At 38.8% G+C, this 27,713-nt stretch overlaps 1 long non-coding RNA gene across 1 annotated transcript; it reads right to left on the reverse strand.

The window, feature by feature from the left end:
- Positions 1 to 1,549: 1,549 nt before the first annotated feature.
- Positions 1,550 to 27,209, reverse strand: LOC143651671 (uncharacterized). Its single transcript, XR_013160123.1, has 3 exons — positions 27,111 to 27,209; positions 6,358 to 6,418; positions 1,550 to 1,905 (listed from the first exon to the last, which is right to left on the reverse strand). It is a non-coding gene; the product is annotated as an uncharacterized LOC143651671 (long non-coding RNA).
- Between the last annotated feature and the right edge of the window lie 504 nt (positions 27,210 to 27,713).

Consider the following 27,713-nt stretch of genomic DNA (forward strand, 5'->3'; position numbering starts at 1 on the left):
TGTTCATTTCCTAGATTTTGTCACTCTATAAATTTTGAAAGTACAATTACACCACAATCAACTGTTGTTAAAATACTACCCTCCAGTATAAAAGAACACTTAACGCCACCTGCTTAACAGCCTAACAGGTGCTTTTATCATGTACTTACCCTTTGAAGGTCATTCTATGTGTATTTTCACTAATCTCACAAATGTACTCCAAGGTATACAGTATTTTATACTATATAAGGTATTTTACGATAAAAAAAAAAAGCCTAGGGTGGGCAGGTGATTTGCCTAAAGTCACAAAACCAGTGAGTGGTGAGGTCAAGAGGCAAATCATGGTGCTATTCCAAAATTTCTGGGCCTTGGTTCTGTCCACAAAATCACTTTTCTTTTCATTCATAGAGATTCTTGGCTCTTCCCCAATTTGTTTCCAAACTACCTTCCTATCTTACACCTCTTCACTTCCCAGATCTTCCTTTCTAGTCAAAGGGGTCTAGTCCCTGAAATATTTTTGTACTAACCTTCTCTTCTATAACTGTAAGCACACAATTCCTCATACCCCATGACTGTTTCCGTTCCTCAACCCTGTAAAAAGCTTATTTACCCTACAAGTTTGTGCTGAGTTCCCATCTCCTCCAATAAACCTGCCCAGACCACTATAATACCTTCCCCAGTGCTCTATAGCAATTTTTCCTTTCTGATATTTATGTACTATTTATTCTCTATCATTTATTTCTTCATTTATTCAGCAGATCTTTATTCACTTCAGGCACTGGAAACACAGAGACAAATAAGAATGAAATGGTACAGCACATATATAAGCAGATAAAATATTTTAAATATATTAAAATACACATATATTAGAAAAGCAATATTAACAATAACTGACGTTATTGACACTTCTTATATTCCAGGCACTGTTCTAAACTACTTACATGCTCTAACTTAATCTTCACAACAATTCTGTGGAGTAAGTACCTTTTTACTTCTGAGGATACTGATACATGGAGAGGTTAAATAACTTTCCCAGGGTCACACAGATAAGAAATTAGGGAAACTCTCTAATACATGATCCCGTATATGTTCATATGTAGCACAGAGGAGAGAGTTTTGCCTCACAGAAAACATCTCAGAAAAAATTATTTTTTAAACACTTTTACTGTGAAATATAACATATAAAAAAGCAATAAATTTTAAAGAACATTATAACAAGTAGTTATAGAACAGATTTCAAAGTTTGGTATGGGTTACAGTTCCACAATTTCAGGTTTTTCCTTCAAGCTGCTCCAAGAAACTGGAGACTAAAAGAAATATCAATATAATGATTCAGCAGCCATACTTACTTGTTAAATGCTATCTTCTCTGTTATAACTCCTCTTCCTTTGATACTTCATCCAATATTTAAGGGTATTTGGGCAATACCCATTCTAGCATTTTCATGTGGGAAAAGGGTGTCAATAATATAGGAATGGGGGATGGAACTAGTTGATGTTATGGAGAGGCTGGCCCCTCTGGGTTTCAGGACTTATCTGGCCCAGGAACCATATGAAGGTTGCAGGTTTCTAGAAAGTAATCTTAGTGTGTGAAACTTTTGTAGAATCTCAGATTGAACACTAGGTGTTCTTTAGATTTAACAGGAATGGTTTTGGTTGGGTGTTGGCAAACCATGGTAATTAGCAATATTTAACTGAAACTTACATAAGAGAAGCCTCCAGAATAGGCTTTCAACTCTATTTGCCACTGATACCTTCCTTTGTTACATTTCTTTTCCTCATTCTTGTCATGAAGCATGTTTATCCCATGGTGCCAGGGCCAGGCTCATCCCTGGGAGGCATGTCCCACGTTGCCAGGGAGACTCACGCCCCTGAACATCATGCCCCACATGGCAGGGGGAGTAATGATTTTCCTTGCAGAGTTGGGCTTAAAGAGAAAGAGGCACAACTGAGCAATAAAAGAGGTTTTCTGGTTTTCTCTTAGGCTTAACTGTAAGTAGGCTTAGTTTCTCTGCTAAAGAATTAAGCTTCATAAGAGCAAGCCTCAGTACAGATTCAACGCAATACCAATCAAAATCCCAACAACTTATTTTTCAGAAATAGAAAAACCAATAAGCAAATTTATCTGGAAGGGAAGGGTGCCCCAAATTGCTAAAAGTATCTTGAGGAAAAAAAACGAAGCTGGAGGTCTCACGCTGTCTGACTTTAAGGCATATTATGAAGCCACAGTGGTCAACAGCATGGTACTGGCATAAAGATAGATATATCGACCAGTGGAATCGAATAGAGTGCTCAGATATAGACCCTCTCATCTATGGACATTTGATCTTTGATAAGGCAGTCAAGCCAACTCACCTGGGACAGAACAGTCTCTTCAATAAATGGTGCCTAGAGAACTGGATATCCATATGCAAAAGAATGAAAGAGGACCCGTATCTCACACCCTATACAAAAGTTAACTCAAAATGGATCAAAGATCTAAACATTAGGTCTAAGACCATAAAACAGTTAGAGGAAAATGTAGGGAGCTATCTTATGAATCTTATAACTGGAGGTGGTTTTATGGACCTTAAACCTAAAGCAAGAGCACTGAAGAAAGAAAGAAAGAAATGGGAGCTCCTCAAAATTAAACACTTTTGTGCATCAAAGAACTTCATCAAGAAAGTAAAAAGACAGTCTACACAATGGGAGACAATATTTGGAAATGACATATCAGATAAAGGTCTAGTATCCAAAATTTATAAACAGATTGTTCAACTCAACAACAAAAAGACAGCCAACCCAATTACAAAATGGGAAAAACACTTGAACAGACACTTCTCAGAAGAGGAAATACAAATGGCCAAAAGGCACATGAAGAGATGCTCAATGTTCCTGGCCATTAGAGAAATGCAAATCAGAACCACAATGAGATATCATCTCACACCCACCAGAATGGCCATTATCAACAAAACAGAAAATGACAAGTGCTGGAGAGGATGTGGAGAAAGAGGCACATTTATCCACTGTTGGTGGGAATGTCAAATGGTGCAACCACTGTGGAAGGCAGTTTGGCGGTTCCTCAAAAACCTGAATATAGAATTGCCATACGACCCAGCAATACCATTGCTAGGTATCTACTCAAAGGACTTAAGGGCAAAGACACAAACGGACATTTGCACACCAATGTTTATAGCAGCATTATTTACAATTGCAAAGAGATGGAAACAGCCAAAATGTCCATCAACAGATGAGTGGCTAAACAAACTGTGGTATATACATACAATGTAATATTATGCAGCTCTAAGACAGAATAAACTTATGAAGCATGTAATAACATGGATGGACCTAGAGAACATTATGCTGAGTGAGACTAGCCAAAAACTAAAGGACAAATACTGTATGGTCTCACTGATATGAACCGACATTAGTGAATAAACTTGGAATATGTCATTGGTAACAGAGACCATCAGGAGATAGAAATAGGGTAAGATAATGGGTAATTGGAGCTGAAGGGATACAGACTGTGCAACAGGACTGGATACAAAAACTCAGAAATGGACAGAATACTACCTAATTGTAATGTAATTATGTTAAAACATTGAATGAAGCTGCATGTGAGGTATAGTTTTTTTTTCTCTCTCTATTATTGTTTTATTTCTTTTTCTGTTGTCTTTTTATTTCTTTTTCTAAATCGATGCAAATGTACTAAGAAATGATGAATATGCAACTATGTGATGATATTAAGAATTACTGATTGTATATGTAGAATGAAATGATTTCTAAATGTTTTGTTAGTTAATTTATTTTTTAATTAATAAAAAAAAAAGAGCAAGCCTCAAGATCAAGGGCTTGACCAATTACCTTGGGAGTCCCTAATGTTTAAGACAATATCAGGAATTTCCCTGGTGGTAAAGCTCAATAATTCCATGTTTTTTCTCCCATCCCTCAAGGGCCTTTTCCAATACCTTTTAATTATCCTCCCAACCTACTCTGGGATGTATCTGGGTATTACATTAAGATATACAAAATTACAAGCCCTTATTCTCATTTTGGGCTCCATGTGTTTGGGTTGTGATCTATCCAAACAGATTGAGTTAGATTGTGTGATACAGAAAATTTAGGTTCTGGACAAATTAAACCTCTCTTCCTCTGGTCTCATACTGTAAGTGAAGTTCTAAAATACAATGTCATCCTTGCTGCCAAATTCTGATTTACCTTAGTCTACCTGATCAGCTTCGTTCTTATCTCTAATTGAATCCTGATATTTTTTTATTTCTTTAATAGTTGCTGTATGTGGCAATGCTGACTTTCAGAGCTGCAGAACTCCAACTCTGAGTCTTAGATGTCACACAAATAGCCAAAGTTCCAGGAAGATATCAGGCTCTACATATACAGCACCCCAAGAGATTATTTAATGGAAGCTTGAAGGAAAAAGAAAAGTCTATCAAAGAGCTCAGGGAAGGAAGGTGCAGCGGGCACTGTGGTGGTTTCCCCAGCATCTGATCCATCATTCCTCAGCAACAGCAGGATTTGAAAACCTATTGCAAACCCCATGAATGACCCATGACTGGCCTAGGTTAACAACTACATTTCCAGCCCCTTTCCCCATGATTTGTTCAGAACCCCAAATCTGTTAGCATTTCTTTGCAAGGGCAATTGGTTTCAGGATATCCATGAGATTAAGGCTGATCTGATCACACTGAAGAATGAATGACTCTTTGAGGCAGTCTTTCTTTTCTCCTGAACATGAAAGGGGATTCAAATACCCTTGGTAGCTACTAGCAGCCATTCTGCAACCATGAGGATGACTAGCATGAACATTAAGGTCACTGTCTTAACCTAGGTACTCTTACACCAAACACACGCACACACACCAGTGTTTCACCTTCCATCTGCTCCTTATCCCAATCCTTCATCACAGAAAGTCTTGGTAACTGAAATGGTATTTCACACCAGGAATTATCATCACCCACACCTACCCTCAATAATGGAGTCTGTTTTGGTTTGCAAATGCTGCCAAAATGCAATACACCAAAAGTGGACTGGCTTTTCCAAAGGGATTTAGTTACAAATTTTCAGTTCCTTAGAGGAAAGGCAGCTTACTTTCATCTAGGTTTCTCTGTCACATGGGAAGGCATATGGCGACATCCTCTGGCCCTCTCTCCTAGCTTCTGGGTTCCAATGGCTTTCCCTAGGGCGTGTTCTTTCTGCTTCTCCAAATACCTGGGTCTGAACTGCTCTGAGCTGAGGTAGGCTCTTTCTCTTCCTTCTGACTCTCCTTTTACACCTCCAGTTGATCAAATTAAACTGTGACTCATTGCGGAAGGCACTCCCTTTAGCCAACTGCAGATGTAATCTTAAGTCCATAGCTACAGAACAGCTGGGCAACCACCACCTGGCCAAGTTGTCACCTGAACCCAACTACCACATGGTCCTAATCACCATCTGATCTAACCATGGCCCAGGCACAGGATGCTATCCTGAGGGACTGGTTCCTGGGGCCCTTTCTGGTACCAACTGTCACAGCCTATGTTGACCCCTGAAAGTAAAGGCTGAGGCAAGGGTTCACATGCAGGTGGTTGATTTTGGGAAATGAGCCAGGGAATAAGGACGGGAAGAATATGAAGCATGAAACAGGGGAGGAAACAAAGTCAATCAAGGGTACATTATCAAGCTAGTCACTGCTGTTGGCAACTGAACACTGGTCCTACTGGGAAGCACTGAGGAACTGTGTAGAATACGCCACATATCTCACCCGAAAGTTGGAAGAGTGAAATGTTTATCTACCAGTTTCCACTTCCCATTGGTCAAGTTACCCATAGGGTGTGAACTTCTTCCCACAACCAGGTTTTCAGTTGCACAAGTGCCCAGCTGGTTCCCCAGTTCGTTCCTACAACTGTCCCATATCTGGAACAACAAAAACCCTGGATCAGAAAGTGAAAAATATGCTGTGTGGCTGAGGTGAGGTGCTGATACACCTGTGCCTAGCTGATCCCCACACCAATGGCTGGTTTAAAGGAAGGATATGAAGTGGGGTACAGGAGGTCCAGAGAGCCATACCAGATGTCAGAGAGAGAAATAAAAAGTACCTCCCAGCCCTGATTCAGCTGCTGGAATCTGGTTGCCCTTGTGCGTCCAGTAATGTGGGCACATAAATCTCCCCATTGTTTAAGTCACTTCCTCCTTTGTAATCACCCTTTAATTAAAAGAAGACTTCTACACACGCAAAAAAAGTTGCGAATTGTGACATGGCTGGTAGCACCAAGAAAGCAGCCAGACCATCACCTTAAGATTCAGGGTTTGTTCTTCTCGTTGGCTGCTAAGACTTAAAGACATCATGCTGCCCACACTCTGAAATGCCTTTCCATGTTCATCAAATAAAGCATGCTGTTTTTACCTCTTATCTGAAGTTGAAATCATGCCAATTCTTGCAGAGGGCATTCCGGACAGAAGAAATACTATGGCAAAAGAAAAAAGAAATTCATGAATTAGATCCATTTCCAGTCAACAAATGTTGGATGCTTCTCATGCATCAGTCACTGGTGTTGTCACTGCAGATACACGAGGAGACCAAACAGACAAAATTCCCTGCCATCAAGGAGCGCTTAAGCCTAGTAGGAAAAGAGACAAGAAGCGACTGAATAATCAGGGGAGGAGAATGGAAGTGCTGGCTTAGGTTTTAAAAGATCTTTCATATGTTATTCCTTAAAAGTCCCTGAATCCCAGAGGCACAAGTCTCTCCAAGAACATCAATTAGTTGCACCCCTTACTGTATTATGTCAGCACCCTTTTTTAACATGAAGAACTTTGGCCCTTGCCCAAATATCCCTGAAGACTAGGAGAAGGATCAAATGAGAGTGAAGAGTCACAACAGAGAAGACAATTTAACAAGCGATTGTGATTACTGAATCACTATATTGATATTTCTTGTTAGTCTCTAGTGTATTAGAACAGGTAGAAGGAAATACCAGAAATTATGGAACTGTAGCCCATACAATACTTTGAAATTTGCTCTATAACCTCTTGTTAAGCTGAACTTTGAAATTTAACACTTTCCTACATATAAACATTAATATTTCACTATAAAAATTCAGGGGTAGTTTGTTATAGCAGCTAGCATTAACCATTGCAATTAATAAAAGGGGAAAGATATTAAATTCTTCAAGAAGGTGGCTTTTCAGGTAAAAGATAATGACTGGGTCAAAGAAAAAAATTATTTTTTTAGTAAGGGAAAAATGTAAGGGTTTTAAGCCTAGAGGAAGAATCAAGAAGCCTCTCTTACATTTTAGTGTACCAGCCTATCTTAACCTCAGAAATTGACTCTAAGCTCCTTGAAGAAAGCCTTGCTATTCCAAATTCTTTGGCATCCCTCCCCACTCCTAGCCATGGCTATTCTCTACATTTTGTTTGTGCTTCTAATAAAGTATTTATTTAAGACTATATAGTAATGTGGTTATTTTTTTCATGCATCTCTCCCCCAACCAGATTGTAAATGTTTTCATCATTGTGTTCCCAAAGCCTAGCAGACTACCTGGCAAAGAGTGAGCTCTAAGTAAATGACTGATAATGAATGATCAATTGAATGGTAGGTTACATTCTGAAGTACCGACTGTTTGGTCTTCCCACCGAAAACATGCAAGAGAGACAAAAATTATTAAATGTTAGGTGTTCAGAGCCTTTTCCCATCCCCTTATTTTCCCCCACCCAAATTCTGGTGTTGCTCCATCAGCATGACCGCCCCACATGCCCTTTTATTACGCATTTCACTAAAATATTTGAGGAGGGAAATGATTGAGGAAAGGAAATGGGGGAGAAAACGAAGTAAAAATGTCTATTGGATGGGAATTGTGGAGGACAACTGATTGGTGAACAGCTGGAAAGTATGGAAGAGCCAGAGACTGAAAGAAATGTGGGTTATGAATTGAAACAAATTTAATGTTAATCAATAGCAAGTAAAGCTTGGAATTACTTTTAGTTACTTCCTATTGCTGGGCCATGCTTCTTTAAATATATAACCACACATAGACTAGACCACATGGAACCCAGTTTGCATAAGGTTACACAGGTGTACATGGAAGGAAATTTGTAATGTTTAAAACATTTTAAAAGTGATTTTCAAATAGAGTCATTGATTCATTTAATATTTCCCTCTACCAGCTTTTGCAGAGAAAATTAGATACAGATAGAATGTAGTTTAGGAACGAATTGAGCTAAATTTGGACATCCCATATTAATAATTTCATAAGCGGTATTTGCAGATATTTCCAGCTCATAGCTCTAACACATAGTCTTTCCCTGAAGGAAGACTCTTGGTTCTTAAGGAGTTTGTAAGTAATTTGGAAGGAAAAGTGTGTGAAGTAAAATATGAATGCCCCGTGACTGTGAAGCCAAAATTGTTGTGATTTGGTTAATCTCTCTTCCAGACAAAGTAGAATTCTGAAGCAGAGGGAAACCTTGGAGAGAGACCACTGGGTGACCACCTTTTTCAAAAATACCTTCACCAATTCTTGGAGAGTCATTTGAGACCACAAACTCTCCCTTTAAAATCCAAGGGCACTCTGAAAGTGTGGGCTTCCTCACACCTCACTGTGAGCACACAATGTCTCAGTTACTAAAGACAGTGGGTGCTGGGGGCTGACAAAGGGTGATAGAGGAAGTCCTAGACTTAGAGAATCTGGCTTCTGGCCCCTATTCTGCCACTATCTGCATGGATTTAATAAAGTTACAAAGCCTTGAAAAATCTTAGGTTTCCTATTTTTAAAATCAGGGATTTGGACTATTCAATTAGACCAGCTCTAAGTTATTTCATCTCTCACAGTCTAGGTTCTCTGTTGTAACTGAACAGTTTGTAAACTGTATTCTGTAGTTCTAGATCCCCCGAGGGAAGAGGCATGCTGAGTGGTTTGAATTTTGGATGCCCCAGCACACACACACAAAATATACTCTGGTACTATACAAAATTTAAAGTGTTCTTTCTATTAAAAAAAAAATGCAAGCTATATTTCAAAGAAAACCAAGTAAGTGAATTTTTCAGATGAAAGGATTTGACCCCTTTTAAGTAAAAAAAACTTTCATTTTGGGCAGTGCAAGGGTCGCTCAGTAATAGAATTCTCACCTGACATGCAGGAGACCAGGATTCGATTTCCAGAGCCTGCACATGCATCTTAAATTTTAACCATTTTTATTAAAATCCCACACAAGCTGACCCTTGTCCCATTCCTTTAACACGGTACTTCTTGGTCATAATACCATGGATAAGTCTGGTTTTCCCAGAGTTGGCATGAGGTAGACTCTGCTCTGCATACATTGATAACTTTGAGTGAGTGTCTGCGTTAGGTCGGGGGAACGGGGAAAGACACTGCAACTGGAGCTGTGGAGGCTGTGTCGCCCCTCCCAACATGGCTTCTGGGACCGCCCCTTCCGGACACCTGACTTCCAGAACTGATGACCCGCCCCTTCCGACCACCTGACTTCCAGAGACCCGCCCCTTATGGAGGTCACCTGACCCCCTTGCTTAAACACTGCCCACGCCATCACGCAGGCACTGACTCACCTCCCTCCATCATGGGGTTGGTAAGCTCAGCTCGGCAGCGCAGAAGTAAACCCGCCGGCTTTAAATTTCCCAGTCTACTGTCCTTCTTTCTCATCCTTTTGCCTCCTAAACCTTTCAGTCTGTTTCCTTTTCAAGAAAAATGCAATACTTTGAAACTGGATTGAAATGACTAAGCAGTAATTTGGTGCCTCCTACCAACTGGTTCCCAACCTTTCCGACGTCGCTGCACATGCATCTTTACTTGCCGTCCAGTCCCATCCCTGGCTCCGCGCCTCCACGTCTTTGCGCAGGAAAATACTCTGTGGCAGTATTTAGGTCACTCGCCCTTCCCCGCGGAGCCCGTTCTTCAGTGGCCTGGATTCCAGTCATCTTTCAGAACTCAGCTCCGTTCTTGCCACTTACGGAAGCCACCCCAGCTGGGTACGGTGCTTCTCCGCCCTCCTCCCCGCACGCGCACGCACACGCGCTCCTGGCGCTCCCACCTGCCTCTCTCATTGTCTGTCCGTCCTTTCCAGAGCTCGGCGCGTGCCTCAAGCTGAAGTCCATGTTCTATTTATCTCGCCTCTTCAATGCAGACCACAGGGCCAGACGACTTGATTGCCGTTTTTAATTAAACTCATACAATTTTGTGCCATCTTAAAGGTTCACAGATAGATGAGCAACACTTTTTTAATTGCCAACCTTCCTCGACATTGTAGGTGAGTTTTCTACCATGTTTCATCTCTTAGCCAGAGATGGAATCCAGGTGATGGAATGTTAACTCTTGTGAAAAAGATGATTTAATGTCAGAAAAAATGCAAATGGAAATGAAGTGAAAAATCTAAACGTAACGCTGTGAAACAGTTTAATCAAACTCTTATGACAGCAATTACACATATTTATGCATACAAATGGAGTATAGGTATATATAGGCAAATATATGGAAGTGCATCAAAATAATTAATAGTGTCCGTGTCTTAGTGGGATGTCTGCAGTCATTTTTTTAAATCTTTCTGCATTCTCCAAATTCAATATAATGAGTATATATTCCTTCTATGTAAATAGAGATAAAATATGTTAAAATTCCACCATATCCCTTTCCCTACCAGCAAAATCAAAATTGATTGGGGCTTTCTCAAGTGCTATGCTTCCAGGTATCAAGTTGTTTGATGAGTCACCACACTCCTGCCCTCTGGCACTGGTAGAATTTGTTCTATAGTAAAGCATAGAAAAGGGATTGCAAGCCTTCCGGATCGGGATCTTCTGGGTCTATGCTCTTAGTGCTCCCACCCAGAGGAATACAGGACAACAACAAGTGTGACTTTGTGGCACTCCTATGCATAATTCAGAGCTTATTGATTTGGAAGGGACTGGTGGTCTCTAATTGTTTGCCACAGAGTCTGTAACAAAGCCCATGCATTAATATTTCATGGATTTCCTGTTCATACATGAGGGCAACACAGACTGGACTTTCTGTCTTGAGTCGTAAGGGAGAGGCAGAGGCTACTGGGAACTGCAGAGTCTCCTCTGAACTTGCTGATTTCAAAGTGGGACCTCATTTCATGTACACGGGTCATCATAGACTCTGAGACATGGGTCAGATACCAAGATATATATTTAGCCAGGAAGCATGTTGCCACGGCAATCGCACATTCCTTGTATCTGCCTTTCTTCCCCTGTTAAAAAACGTCGTAAAGTACACGGTGAGTCTCTGCGGACTCCACCCATCTGCAATGAAACAGGAGCCTCTGCTGTTTCAAGAGGTTGCTGACAATCCTTGACCATTAGGCAAAAGCCCAGACAATGATGCTTATAGTAGCTAGTTTGTGATTGCTTGACCTTATTAAGAATCCGTTTTTCTTAAAGACGTTCACAAAGACTGAGAGCAAGGAAGGTCATTGTTGCATTATTTGTAGCAGCAAAATACTGGAAATAAATTTAATATCCAAGAAGAGGGGATTTTAAAAATAAACCGTGGTAGCTGTATGTGATGGAATACTCTGGGCCATTAAAATTACTCTCTGGAGGAATATTTAACCTGGGGGCGGGTATGGTGCATGACGATTATAAGGTGGAAAGGCAGGGTCTCCAGTGGGCTGCACAGTGTGATCCTAATTTGAGATCTCTGAGAGGTAGGTCTGTGTTCCAGCGGGCTGACCACGCAGTTCCACCAAATCCCAGGGCTCTGTCTTTCCCTGCCTCCTCCCCACTGCCCCTCCAGGTGTCCAGGGCCCAGGCTCAGGTGTCAGCATCAGGCCCACCAGTGTCCTTGACTGTTGAAGAGGGGCACCGGCCACAGAAGGTAATTCAGAAACTCAGGGAACAGATGGGTAACACTACTCCAGTTGATCATGCCAGAAACCCACTGGCTGACCTCTGCAGGAGTTCTTAGCCCAATGGCAGTGTAGGAACAGCTGATTTAGTTTCTTGGCACTGGTATTACAAATGCTTCCTAGAGGAGGCCTGACACAGCTCCTTCAAGGCTCCCAATTGCCAGCAACAGATGGTGCCCACCCAGGTGAAGTCTGAGCTCAGTGCTCAATCCATCAGCGTCCACAGAGTCCTTCTTGACTCCACCAGACTCTCTCTCTCTCCCTAATGTTGGCAAACGCTTTGTGTCTCTCTATACCTTTCCCCAGGCTGGGGACTCTTTATCTTCTCTGGCACATGGGGAGATCAGTTCCACTTGTCTTTTCGTGTTTACCCCACATGGGAACATGGCCTTTCAAAATATTCAATTCCCAGAGCATGACTTTCAAGGCTCTTAACTCTCACATAACTTTCAAAAGGTTATCTTTAAAAGGTGATGGAGTCAAGTAGTTCCATCCCCTATTCCATATTATCCACAGCCCTTTCCAACATGAAAAAGTTAGAATAGCCCAAATATCCCTAAAGAGTGAGAGAAAGATCAAAGGTGATGGTGGAGTTATAACAGAGAAGGTCAGGTTTAACAAATGAATATGAGTGCTGTATCATTATATTGATATTTCTTTACTCTCCAGTACCTCAGAGCAGCTAGAAGTAAAAACCTAAAATTGTAGAATTGCAACCCATACCAAACTCTGAAATTTGTTCCACAACTAATTGTTGTGATGTGCTTTGAAATTTATTGTTTCTTTTGTGTATATGTTATTTTTCACAAAAAAGAAAAAAAATAGCTTAATTATGTTCAAAGAGCTAAAGGAAAATGTGGACAAAGAACTAATGGAAATCAGGAAAATGATAAATGAACAAAAAGAAAATATCAATATAGAGATGGAAATTATGAAAATGAAAATGAACTAAGCAGAGTTGAAGATAGAAATTAAAAATTCCCTAGAGGAGTTCACCAGCAGATTGGAGCTGACCAAAGAAAGAATCAGAGAACTTAAAAATAAGAACACTAAAATCTTCAGTCTAAGGAGCAGACAGAAGAAGGAATAAAGAAAAAATAAACAAAGCCTGCGGAACCTGTGAGACGCCGCCAAGTATACCAATATACACATTGTGGGAATCCCAAAAGAGAAGAAAGAAAGGGACAGAGAGATTATTCAAAGAAATAATGCCTGAAACATGTCACACAAAGGAGCTTCAATAAGATTGAGTGCTGATTTCTCATCAGAAATCATGGAGGCAAGAAGGCAATAGGAAGACATATTTAAAGTGCCAAAAGCGAAAAATTGCCATCTAAGAATTCCATATCTGGAAAAATTGCCTTTCAAAAGTGAGGGAGAGATTAAGATATTCCCAGATAAACAAAAGTTGAGGGAGTTCTTCACCACTAAACTAGCCCTACAGGAGATGCTGGAGAGTTCTGCAAGTTAAAAGGAAAGGACATTACACAATAGATGTGTGTTAGTTTGCAAGCTGCCAGAATGCAATATACCAAAACCGGAATGGCTTTTATAAAGGGAATTTAATAAATTACTATTTTACAGTTCTAGGAAGTGAAAATGTCCAAATTAAGGCACCAACAAGAGGTTACCTTCACTCAAGAAAGACCGGTGGGTCAGGAGCACCTCTATCAGCTGGCTAGTCTCGTGGCTGGCATCTGCTGGTCCCTTACTCCTGGGCTCCATTGCTTTCAGCCTCTGTTCCTGCAGGGGTTCCTCCTTTGCTTCTCCAGAGCTGGCTTTCATCTCTTCACTTGCCTTGGCTCTCTCCAGGTTCTGGCTTGCTTAGCACCTGGTGGCAATGTCTGCAGGGCTCCAAACATCTCGAAACATTCATGTCTCTGTTCTCCACATGTCGGTATCTGTGTCAGCTTTGCTGTGAAGTTTCTGTCAGCTCTGAGGCTTCAGTCATTTCTGTCATTTCTAAGTCTCTCCAGAATGTTTCCTTTTTTAAAGAAATTCTGCCAGCCAATCAAGACCCGCTTGAAATGGGTGGAGTTACATCTCCATGTAATCAAAATGTCACACCCGCAATTGGGCATGTATGTCTCATCTTTGTGGAGATAATTTAATTAAACTTTCTGCCCTGCAAGATTGGATTAGGATTAAAACCTGGCTTTTCTGGGGTACATAATACTTTCAAACTGGCACAAGATTGAAGCCACGTGAAGAAAAATTATCTCTGGTAAGGGTAACCATATGGGTAACTATAAATACCAATACTATTTTATTTTTGGTTTGTAATTCCACTTTTTACTTCCTACTAGCTCTAAAAGGCAAATGCATAAAAAGTAATAATAAACCAGAGGTTTTGGACTCATATGTATAAACATGTGTTTTGTAACCAGAGGGATATAGGAACATAGTTTGTGTATTCTAGTAAAGATACATTGGTATCAAAGCAAACAAGATTGTTACAGATTTAGGATTCTAAATTTACATTTCATGGTAATTACAAAGAAAATATCAGATTATACACAAGCTCAAAGAGACAGAAATTAGAGTACAGGTTGCAAGGGGTGGGAGAAGGGCAAGTAGGGAGTTAATGTTTAATGCGTGTAGGGTTTCTATTTGGGGAGATGGGAAAATTTTAGTAATGGAAGGGGGTGAGGGTACAACAATATGGTGAATGCAATTATAACCCCATGGAGTGGTATATTTAGGAATAGATGAGATGGGAAAGTTTATGTTGAATTTTTTTAAAGAAAAGGAAATAGCAACTAAAGAGACAAAGACTATTAAATATAATATATGAGCTTGAATGGGATCTAATGAGGGAGGAGGGAAAAAACCCAAAGGGAAATTATTGGGGTTTATGAAAAATTGGAATACAAGTTGTAACCTGTATATTAATATTAAAATATACTGAATGTGATCAGTGCAATTAAGGTGGTTACATACGTTAATATTCTGTTCTCAGGAAATTTACATGGCAGTATTAAGTGTTCAAGGAGCAGGATGTATATAACCTACATTCAAAGTTCAGAAAGGGGACTGATAAATAGATAAGACAGACCAAAGTTAGAATGATAAGGCAAAGATGGCAAAATGTCAAAATTGGTGGATCTGGGTTTTCAGGGGGACAGGGTTTCTGTATGGGGTTTGCATTATTTTTATAACTGTCCTGTAAGTTTGAAAATATTTCAAAATAAAAAGTAAAAAAAAATTAATCCCTTTAATTGGCCACTAAATACAGTACTCAGACAAACATGGATCAATCCAACCAGTAATTCCTTTATCATTGAAACAGCTTCAGCTGAGCACCAGAGAAGTAGCCTGAATTTAGAGTCCATGCTGCTAGAAAAATAAGCACCTTTAAACACTACAGTCACATTGAGGACCGCATGTATGTAACTGAATTTACTTAAGTTTAAATGCATTATTTTCCTTTTGTATTGTTTTATTGTATGTTTTTTTTAATTAGAAGAGTTGTGGTTTTATAGAAAAATCATGTATAAAATTGAAAGTTCCCATATAACACCCTATACTAACTCCTTGCATGAGTATTGTTATAAAAAATGATGATTGCATATTTTTATAATTCTACTCTTAACTATAGTCCATGGTTTACCTTAGGGTTCACTATTTATATTGACTGTCCCATGGATTTTTTTTAAGATTTTTATTCTAGTAACATATATACAACCTAAAATTACCTCTTTTATCCACCTTCAAATGTGTGATTCGGTGCTTTTAGCTATGTTCACACTGTTGTGCTACCATCACTACCACCCATTATCAAAACTTTACCATCAACCTAAGTAGAAATGCAACAGTTTAATCCTTAAGTCCCTATTCCCCACCCCCACACCCTGTCCCCTGATAACCTATAATCTGGATTCTGACACTATGAGTTTGCATTTCTAATTATTTCATATCAATGAGATTATACAACATTTAACCCTTTGCATCTGGCTTATTTCACTCAGCATGATGTCTTTACGGTTCATTCATCCATGTTGTCATGTATATCAGGACTTCATTCGTTTTTAGGGCTGAAAGTTATTCTATCGACCACATTTTATTTATCCGTTCATCAGTTAATGACGTGCTTCCATCTTTTGGCAATTGTGAATAATGCTGCTATGAATATCAATGTACAAATCACATTTTAATGCAATCCTGCTGAACTTACATAATCAGAAAAAGAGCTATATTAAAAACATTTCTCATGGGACTTATTTTTTAATTCCCATCACTATTGCCTTGCCATTTGCCAACTGTGACACATTAAATAATTTGGCCTTCAAGGCAGGCCACAGTGGCTCAGCAGACAGAGCCACTTGTCTGCCATGCTGGAGACCTGGGTTCAATTCCTAGTGCCTGCCCATGCAAAAAAAAAAGTGTAAATAACTTGGCCTTCACTATCCTGATCTGCAAATGGTCACAATGGGTCAACACAAATGCTCAATGAACACTAGTTCCCAGTCAGGCTGGATGCACAAGAGTTTCCTGGAGAATTGACCAGCTTGGCTAGAATGGAAAGAGTTCACCGAGTGTCTGGTTTTGATCAGAAGACACGTGCAGAATACAACATAAATGTTTTCAAATCACAGAATTCCAGAGGTGGAAAATGCAATGCAGAGAGGATCTGACCCCAGCCCTAGTTTAACGGGTGTAGACTTGGAAGGTCATAGGACTGCACGAACCCAAGGTCACAGGCCTAGCCTAGATGTGGGGGCCAGAACTCAGGTCTCCTATTGCTGTCCTGAGTTCATTCTGATGCTTTTCTTTTGCAGAGAGGAACAGAAAAGGTGCGTGACTTGAAAATATGGGATGAGGGAAACATACTTAGACACAGAGCATTTAAGTAAACCTAGTACACAGAGGACCTCAGTAAACAGTTGTTGAATAAAGTTCAGGGTATGGCACTGTCCTGTTTTTTCACATTTGAATGCTTTCATAATAGCAAAATAATACAAATGTTCATTGAAAAAATAAATTATATTGAATTATAGAAAGAATACATTAAAATTCTTCCCCTCTCGGGTACACAGGTGGTTCAGTGGTAGCATGGTCACCTTCCGTGCAGGAGACCCGGGTTTGATTCCCAGACCACACCATGCACCCAAAACAAGAAAAACCTCTACCCCTTCTATACCAGTTTGAAAGGATTATGTACCCTAGAAAAGTCATGTTTTAATCCTGATCCATCTTGTGGAGGCAGACATTTCTTTTAATCCTTATTCGGTACTGTAGGTTGGAAATTTGATTATTGAGAGAGAAACTATGAACTTCATTGGCCTTTCTTGAGTGAAGGTAACCTCTTGTTGATGCCTTAGATTGGACGTTTTTATAGACTTGCTTTAATTGGGATATTTTCACAGCCTTAGAACTTTAAACGTGCAACTTATTAAATTCCCTTTATAAAAGCCATTCCATTTCTGGTATATCGCATTCTGGCAGCAAGCAAACTAGAACATCCTCTATTCCATCATCAGATGTAACCACCGTTAATCATTATTACAATTTGAAGAATATCCTTCCATATATTTTCTTCTCTATATAAAAATGATTTTTAAACAAAATTTGGATCATAATACATCTTATTTTTTTCTTTTGAAAATATATGATGATTTTTTTCCTAAATTAGTACATACAGATTGCCTCATTCATTAAAATGTCACAAGAGTATTTGTCCCATACTATCAAAATAATTTTCTCCCATGAAGGACAGGATGAGGATATAAAAAAGAGCACTATGGGGAAAAGATACACTTTTATAAATGGTGTTGGTAAAATGAATAGCCATTTGGAAATACATATAATTAGATCCATTCCTCACACCATACACTATGTTAAATTTTGAATCGATCAGAGATTTAAATGTAAAATATGAAATAATACAGAAGAAAACATGAGTGACTGTACCTATAACCTGGGACTTGGGAAGTCTTCCCTAACTAAAGACTCAGAATTTGTAAGAAGTCAGTCAAAGGTGGATAACTTTGACTGCATAAATTTTTTTCCTAATAGTCAGGCAAAAAACACAATTAGCTAAGTAAAAATAAAAAAGACAAATGACAAACTGAGAAAAATTTTATAACTTGTAGGTTTAGCAGTCCTAACATATCAAGAAAAGCCAAATATAAAGAAGAAAAGGACCAATAACTTAAAAAAAAATGGGCAAGAGAAATGGAAAGTTTAGAAAAGAAAAAGAAATGCAAATGACTCTTATACATATGAAAAGATGCTCTTTTTCATTTTTTTGCTCTATTACACCTAATAAGAGAAATACAAATTAAAGCCACCTTGAGAAACCAATTTTCACCTATCAGATGGGTGAAAAGTCAGAAGTTTAACACTGTTTTCTGTTGATGGGCTATGGAGATATAGGTGTTTCTGCACATTGCTGGGGTGGGAATGCAAGATGGTACAACACCTATCCAGTGAAATGGGGCAACAGCTAGCAAAAGTGCATATGCATTTACCCTTTGCATACTGATTCAGCACCATCCATTTCTAAGAATCTATCCATAAGATAAACACACAAAAATATAAAAAGATGCTCATACAAGGCTATTCATTGCAGCACTCCTTGTGATAACAAAATACTAGAAAAAACACAAATTGTCCATTAATAGGATGCTCCAGTCTGCTAAAGCTGCTGGAATGCAATATACCAGAAATGGATTGCCTTTTTCAAAGGGGATTTAGTAAGGTACAAATTTATAGTCCTAAGGCCATGAAAACATCCAAATTAAGGCATCCAGAGAAAGATACCTTGACTCTCAAGAAAGGCCAATGGCATCCAGGGTTTCTCTATCACATGGGAAGGCACATGGCCACATCTGCTGTCCTTCTCTGCTGGCTTCTGGTTTCAAACGGCTCTCAGCTCCTGTTTCCCTTGGCTTTCACTCTAAGTGTCTCTGGGTCCTGTCTTAGCTTCTCTGGGCCAGACCCTGGGTTCCATCTCTTAGCCGCACATCTCTAAATATCTGTCACTTGGTTTCATCTCTCTGTACTCTGTGTCAACTCTGAGCAATCTGTCTTTCTCCCTGAGCTCTTTTAAGGACTCCAATAAACTAATTCAGATGCACCTTGAATGGGCAGAGCCACATCTCCATGGGAATAATCTAATCAAAAGGCCCCACCCAAAATTGGGTGGGTCACACTGCATGGGAACAACCTAATCCAAAGATCCTGCCCACAGTAAGTCTGCACCCACGATATTGGATTAAAAGAGCATGGTTTTTCTGGGGTACATAAAAGTTCAATTCAGCACATGGAACTGGTTGAGGAAACTATGGTCTATCCACACAATGGTGTATGTAAGAGCTGTAAAATAAATAAGTAAATAAAAAAATGAGGAACATCTCTGTTTTGGCTTGCTAAACCTGCCAGAATGCAATATACCAGAAAAGGCATGGCTTTTATAAGGTTTATTTATTTATTTATTTGTATTTTTATTTGTTGTTTTTTGCATGGGCAAGCACCAGGAATTGAACCCAGGTCTGTGGCATGGCAGGTGAGAACTCTGCCTGTTGAGCCACCGTGGCCAGCCCAGGGCATGGCTTTTAAAAGGGAATTTATTAAGTTGCAAGTTTACAGTTCTAAAACCATTTTAAAAATGCCCAAACTAAGGCGTTCAGATAGAGATACCTTAAGTCAAGAAAGGGCAAATGATATTCCTCTGTCAGCTGGAAAGGCACATGGTGATGTCTGCTAGCTTTGTCTCCTGACTTCTCATTTCAAATGGCTTCACTGGGGCATTTCCCTCTTGCATCGCCAAAGGTCTCTTGTCTGTGTCAGCTGTGTTGTCTCTGTCTGTTATGAAGATTTTTTCCAAAATGATTTTCCAAAAGATTTTTTTCAAAATTTTTTCCTTTTAAAGGACTCCAGTAAACTAATCAAGATCCACATTAAATGGCAGGGTCACAACTCCATCTAACCAAAAGGTCATAGCAACAACTGAGTGGATTTTACCTCAGTATAATTAGATTATAATTAGATTAGAAGGAAGCAGTCTAATCAGAGGTTCCCACCCTACAATATTGAATCAAGATTAGAAGAACAAGGCTTTTCTGGGGTACATAACAATTTCAAACTAACACAATCTATATATACTACTATGGAGTGATCTCCAAGAGATATTGTTAAATGAAATAAGGTAAAAAAACATGTAGATCATGCTACCATTGGTCTAAGAAAGGAAAGCGTATACAAAAAAAAAAAATGCACAAGCATTTGTTTATATTTTTAATGGAAAGATAAAACAAAAAAATTAATGATTCTGCATAGAGAAAGGGAGGGACACAGGATGAAAGAAAGAGATGTAAGGTAGATACATCTTTGAATACTCTTCATTGTATAGAAATGACTTAGGAACTATGTAAATGTTTTATGTAATTATTAAAAAATATCTATTAAGAAGTACTCCCTAAAAATAAAAGCCAAATTGAAACAAATGAACCTAAAGGTATATCAAATTGCGAGCAAACCTACACAGAGAGAAAATATTTCAAATGACTTTAAAACAGTAAACTGGCTGTATGTTTCTAATGAATATACCATAATGTCAAAAAAAGAAGTACCAAAAAAACAAATAGGTTCCAGGATTATATGTTAGTTGTTAATATTGATATTATTAATCCAATAGTACTATGTATAATTTGATATTGTATATGTAAAAAGCAAGTATTTCCTATTAACATTGTTAGTAAACACAATCATTAGCTAAATGATTTTAAATCATCATGATGGTAAATCATCATAAATCAAGGAAGACTTATGATGTCAAACATAAATCAAGGAAGTAAAAACCCCATAATTCCAAATTTCAATTGGAAATATAAGAACTTATGATATGTTTTATCAACAAAAAAATACGATAACAATAATACACATTTCCTAGATTTGTCTATTGAAAAGACCTAAAAAATGATTGATTCAGGAACACTGAACATTCCTAGTATCCAAATTACAATTTATAAATACCATTCCCCATAAAGAGGAACCAGGATTCCTTGGCGAAATGACTGACTCAGTTCTGGGACAGGGAATGTATAAGATGTACTTTGAACATCTTTCATCTCAGAAAACAAGAAAGCTTTAAGAGTTCTGGGGTATGGTAAAAGGTCTTGAGTCAACTTGAAAAGGCTCCTGCCTAGCCAGCAATAAGAAAATTTGCACATTGTTATCAATTACTGCATTGGATTGAAAAACATTCTGATATTCAGAAAAAAATAATTGTTAATCATATTTGGAGGATGCCAGAGAACTTACTCGTTGTTTTAAAAACTGTTATGCCCCGATAAATTCCAGAGTGATTTGGACAGTGAATAAAGAAGTATTTGCAAAGTCCCCTTGGGAGAATGAGGAGAAAGGGGGAAATATTCAACTTCCCCATTTGAAGAATTTCTGATATTCTAGCAAGCAGTGGGGACAACCAAATCAATAGGCTGAGCCCTCAATCTTAGGGTTTGCCCCTCTGAAACTTATTCCTGCAAAGGATAGGCTAAGCCTACTTAAAATGGGCCTAAGAGTCACCCCCAGAGAACCTCTTTTGTTACTCAGATGTGGCCTCTCTCTCTAATCCAACATAGCAAGTGAACTCGCTTCTCTCCCCCTGTACATGGGACATGACTCCCGGGTGTGTAAATCTCCCTGGCAAAATGGAACAGTCTCCCGGGATGAGACAAGTAACAGCATCAAGGGATTGAGAAAACCTTCTTGACTGAAAGAGGGAAGAGAGAGAAATGAGAAAAAGAAAGTATCAGTGGCTGAAAGATTTCAAACAGCGTCAAGAGGCTATCTGGAGGTTGTTCTACAAATTATATAGATATCCCTTTTCACTTTATGGTATATTGGAGTGGCTAGAGGGAAGTACCTGAAACAGAACTGTGTTCCAATAGCCTTGTTTCTTGAAGATGATTGTATAATGACATAGCATTTACAATGTGACTGTGTGATTGTGAAAACCTTGTGTTTTATCTAGGGCATGGACACATGACGCTCCTTTTATCTAGGGTATGGACAGATGAGTAAAAAATATGGATAAAAAATAAACAAATAATAGGGGGAACAAAGGTTAAAATAAATTGGGTAGATGGAAATACTAGCGGTCAATGAGAGAGAGGGGTAAGAAGTATAGTATGTATGAGTTGGGTTTTTTTATTTCTTTTTCTGCAGTGATGCAAATGTTCAAAAAATTATCACAGTGATGAATACACAACTATGTGATGATATTGTGAGCCATTGATTGTATACTATGTATGGAATGTTTGTATGTTTGTATGTTGTTTTATCAATAAAAATAAAGGTAAGTTTTTAATGTGAAAAAAACTGTTAATAAGGGAAAATACCAAGCATTTATCTTCCCTTTTATGTATGAATGACATGGCAGGGCAAAGAAATAACTTATGAAGAGAAGCCCCTTTACATAGAAGCATTGCAGCTGATAAATGAGAAAGGAATGGTAGAATTTGAACAGCATCATTTCACACTCCCCAATGAATTAAAGGTCCTAGGCCAGTGGTTCTCAACCAGAGTGATTTTTGCCTCCCAGGGAATATTTGGCAATGTTTGGAGATATTTTTGGTTGTCACAACTGAGGGGTCGCTATTGGCATCTCGTGGGTAAAGATCGGGGATGCTGCTGAGCTTCCCGAAATGCATGGCACAACCCCCCAAAATGCTAACAGTGCTGAGGTTGAGAAACTCTGGTTCAGCTAACCTCATAAAAGGGGAATTGATAATATCTCCTGTGAATTATTCTTGGGGGGAAGGGGACTAAATCTGATCAAGCCTCTTGATTTAACTATAAATTTAGAGGAAATTACAAAGGTCAAAGAAATATGTTAAATGACACCACAGAAACTCTAGATTGTAGGAAATTCTGCAAGGCAAATGACCCAGTTTCTTTAATAAGTAAATTCCAAGAAAAATAAGAAAGAAGGAAAAGGGAATCTATCGATTAAAAGAGATTTTAAGAGAGGGGTGCACGTGTAGTTCAGTGGCAGAATTCTTGCCTGCCATGCGGGAGACCAGGGTTCAACTCCCGGTCCGTGCACTTCCCAAAAAACAAAAAAACAAACGAGCAAAACTTCAACAAGTGGTGCAACAATAATGGGATACACACATGGAAAAATACTGAAATGTGACCCTACCGCACAGCATACAAAAGAGAGAAATCAACCAAATATGATGTATGAAGTTGGCATCCTGGTTGAGCAGACCAAGTATGAACAGCCATCCATACACACACACATCCACTCACACAAACAATGCACAGATTTATAAATCAGGGAAATCTGAACACTGATTAGATATTTCAGACTAAAAAGCAGTATTAATTTTTTATACAATTTAACAATATTATGAATTATGATTGTTAAATGGACACATCTTTTAGAGATACATACTGATAATACAAATGAAATAATATGATGTCTGGGATGTCTTCAAAATAATCTGGGGAATGGGGTGGGAAGAAGCAGTTGGCAGAACAGATGAGAGAAGAATGACCATGGTTTAGTAATTATGGAAGTTATATAATGAAGAAATTGTGTTTATCAAACTATTCTCTTCATTTTTGTATATGTTTAATATTTCTATAGTAAACATTAAAACTTAAAAAGTCTACTGTGTTGGAATAAGGGACCTCTGTCCTGGCTTTGGCTCTTAACTCCTTGAATGATCAGAGGCGATATAATCCTTTTCGTAGAACTGCAAATCATATATTGTCTTATTAGTCTGATAATGTACGCATACGTTCATCTCCCTGTTAGATTTCAATTCCTTAACATCATGATTACCGTGCTTGTTCATCTCTTTCTTCACCAATGCCAAGCTTGGAGAAGGGCTAGATGGGGTGATCCATCTCTACAGCATTCTCACATTTTTCCACCTGCAGACTGCCTAGAGTTTGCTCAGCACAAAATCAGCACTGATTTTAGGTAAAGCAGATAAAAGTAATATGGATTTTAAATATGTTTACTAAAAACAATAAAAATAAACTATTATTAAAACTCAAGGTTAATAATATTGCATTAGATATAAGATTAATTTTAAATGACAAAATATTTTAACACTAATAATTTTATATTATAAATGATAAGCATTATATTTTTAAAATAAAAAATAAAACGTTTAAGATTAAGGTCACTAGAAATGCTTTAATTGGCTATGGAAATGAAGCTATCTGCAGTCATTCAAAAATGTCACTTTATCAGGTTCCGTGTTATATAGATTAAGCTATGCATAGGTGCACAAATTGAAAGCACTGTGTACCTCAGAAAAGCCATGCCCTTTAATCCTGATCCAATATTATAGGATGGAAACCCTCTTGATTAGATTACATCCACAGAGGTGTAGCCCTCCCTCTTGTAGGTGTGGACTTTGGCTAGAGAGGATTTGACTCCTCCCATTCAGTGTGAGTCTTCATTAGTTTACTGGAGTCCTTTAAAAGAGGAGACATTTTGGAGAAAGTTCAGAGCTGATGCAGACACTGGGAGAGCAGAAGGGACAGACGTTTGGAGATGCAGGGCCCAGCCAACATCTCCATGTGCCTTCCCATGAGAAGCTAAGTAAGCCAGAACCCAGAGTTGTGTCCCACAGGAGCTCAGTGAAGGTCCACAGATGCTTAGAGAGGAAACCTTCGGCATCAGAAGCTGGAAGCAGCGGAACCAGGAACAAGAATCAGCAGATGCCTACCGTGTGTCTTCCCAGCTGTCAGAGCTGTTCCGGACAGCATCAGCCTTTCTTGAGTGAAGGTAACCTCTTGTTGGTACCTTAATTTGGACATTTTCACAGCTTTAGAATTTTAAACTTGTAACTTATTAAATTCCCTTTTTAAAAGCCATTCCATTTCTAGTATAGTGCATTCCGGCAGTTTAACAAACTGATACAATAGGTGATGTCGGTTTCCTTTCTTCCTCTTTAATTTTACTAAATTAGAAAATCCCAACTCAGAGTTCAGCTTGTCAGGAAGGGCAGAAAACATTTGCTATCACTTTTACGCAAATCTGGAAAATCACAAAGAACATGCAGGCTTTGCTCACTGCATACTTCAGTTACCCTTTCCATATCGTGACTTTCCCCATCGCAGTCCTGACATATCGCAGGTCAGCATAAGAAATTAAATGGGGGGTGGGGGGAGTTTTGTGAAAATTGCAGATGACACACAAAGGTCAGCAGACGACACAGAAAAAGTTTAGAAATTCAGAAATATATGTATGGAATTTTATAAAATTAACCTAATTTATCTTTTAATACAATAAGGTTCTGTAAATACCTCATAAAAGAAAAAGAAAAAATTCAGACTTCTCTAGTACAAAGGGAGGGTCAGTCAATTTTATGTGGATTTTCTAATTGTGGGGAGCACTGCACACAGTGCAGTGCCCCTGAGATGTAACTGCACTTCTGCAGTCCTGCTGGGCGCACATGTCACCTCTGAGAGCCAGAAGGACAAGTGTTTCCTCTTGGGAAATGGTTTGAATGCAGACCTTTTTCACTCTTTCATTGAATTTGGCTCTAGAAAGTATTGCTTCATGTACTGTTGCAGGACTTAGGTGTGGGTTTTTTTGTTTTTTGTTTTTTTAATATCCGACACAATGTCTGTTTTCCTTATTGTCTTTTTCTAATAAAAACAGAATATCATTGACTCATGGTAAAAGGTGCAACTCCAGCAATCAGACCCTCTGCACTATAGTTCAGCCAACTAAGGAAAGTCCTGATAGCCTTTCCTGAGTATTTGTCATAGAGGTATTTTGCCCCTGATGTGAGAATTTAAACCAAGAGCCAGCACATTCTTTCTGGCCAGTAAAGAGCCAGATAGTAAATATTTTAATGGTTTGTTGTTTTTTTTTTCGCACGGGCAGTGTGCCAGTCTGAATCTGTGGTGGACCCCAGAAAAGCCATGCCCTTTAATCCTCATTCAATATTGCTGGGTGGGAGCATTTTGATTGTTTCCACGAAGATGTGACCCACCCAATTGTGGGTGGTAACTTTTGATTAGATGATTTCCATGGAGGTGTATCTCCACCCACTGAGGGTGGAGTTGCTTACTGGAATTCTTTAAAAGAGGAAACATTTTGGGAGAGAGTCCCTTTTTTTCGGTAGAGCCATGAGAAAGCCAGCAGACGCCACCATGTTCGCCATATGCCCCTCCAGCTGAGAAAGAAACGTTGAACATCGTTGGCCTTCTTGAACCAAAGTATCTTTCCCCGGATACCTTAAATTGGACATTTCTATAGACTTGTTTTAATTGGGACATTTTCTCGGCTTTAGAACTGTAAACTAGCAACTTATTAAATTTTCCTTTTTAAAAGTCATTCTCTTTCTGGTATATTGCATTCTGGCAGCTAGCAAACTAGAACAGGCAGGCACTGGGAAATGAACCCAGGTCTCCAGCATGGCCAGTAAGAACTGTGCCTGCTGAGCCACCAAGGCCCCAGATAGTAAATATTTTTAAATTTGCATATCAGACAGAACTCCAACTCCATCACAATTACTCAACTCTCTGCCATTATAGCCCCAAAGCAGGCAGAGACGATGGTAAACGAATGAGCATGGCTGTGTTAAAATGACACCTTTATTTATGAAACAATACTTTTATTTACCTTATTTACAAAACTGGGGTCAGATTTGCCTCCACAGGTCACAGTTTGCTAAGCCCAATTTTAAACTATTCAAAATACCAAGATTTTAAAGTTGAGCCACCTAAGCAAACCCCTTGAAGTTATACAAATTGTCTTTTCAGGCATAAACATGACATTTTTTAAAATTTCATCCCTTATTTCAAAGGCAAGCATGCCCCCATCCCATCTAAAACACTGTCCCCCATTAAGGAAAAGCAGAGTGTGGACTGCCGTTTCTATTGTCATCAAGCTGAAAAGATGTATATGAAGTGGACACAATTTGAGCATTATCACAATTTTCAGCATTTCCTTTAATGCTGAATAAAGCTGAGGAGGCCTACAGTGAAGTGCCAATTATTCTCTGGGAGTTAGCACTGGGTGGTTTGACATATGTGACAAAGCCCTCTCTTGTTGTAAATTAGCTCGTAGTCCATCAATACTATTTAAGTTTACTCCATGACTCACAAAGTACACTGACTAAATTTTTTAAATCTTTCCTTTGGCAACTTGGGATTTCAGTAACAGCAGAAAGTACACTTCATGTCCATGCCGCAGTGGATGGCACTCTGCCCTCAGTGGTTTTGAATAAATGTCAAGGTAAATAGCTCCCAGCGACGGCAATGGCTCTCCCACCCTGTAACCTGTGGATATCATTCGATTGCTCACACCTTCCTTCTGTCAGCAGCTCTTTCTGCTTCTGGCTGGACATAATGTTTGTTGTTAACTCTGAGGATGGTTTTACAGGCTCTTCAGCAATACTACGTGTGCCCTTTTGTTCATTTGATGAATGCTTCTCCAAATGATTCCTCTATGGTTTGGGTCTCTTTGACACCTTCAGAGACAAAATTCATCAATTTCATTTAAAAAAATTTTTTTATTAAAAAAAGCACTTTGCATTTTTGTTCTTGGACTTTGCTGGGTGGCTTACTTGATTTACAAGGAATCACGGTGCTTTGCTTGCAGATGATACAAAAATGTGAATGGTTTTATGTAGCAATGCAAAGATTTCTTAACAGACTGTGCACCAGACTAGAAACAAACGGATCAATGGTTCATTGAAATTCAGTTTTCAGGTATTCATTATTCTACCTCCTTTACAAAATCATCCTTCTCAGCTACTTGTGCACAATCAATAAACTAACAAACTCAATTCTCCTAAATTATAGAGAGCCATTACTTTTACCTTCCAAACCTATTCACTGTAAAATTTATATTTTCTGTAGCACACTATCTAATTTATCTTGTATGATCAGTTTATTGAACACCATAAT

The sequence above is a fragment of the Tamandua tetradactyla genome, chromosome 12 (assembly GCF_023851605.1).
Source record: "Tamandua tetradactyla isolate mTamTet1 chromosome 12, mTamTet1.pri, whole genome shotgun sequence".
Classification (NCBI taxonomy): Eukaryota; Metazoa; Chordata; class Mammalia; order Pilosa; family Myrmecophagidae; genus Tamandua; species Tamandua tetradactyla.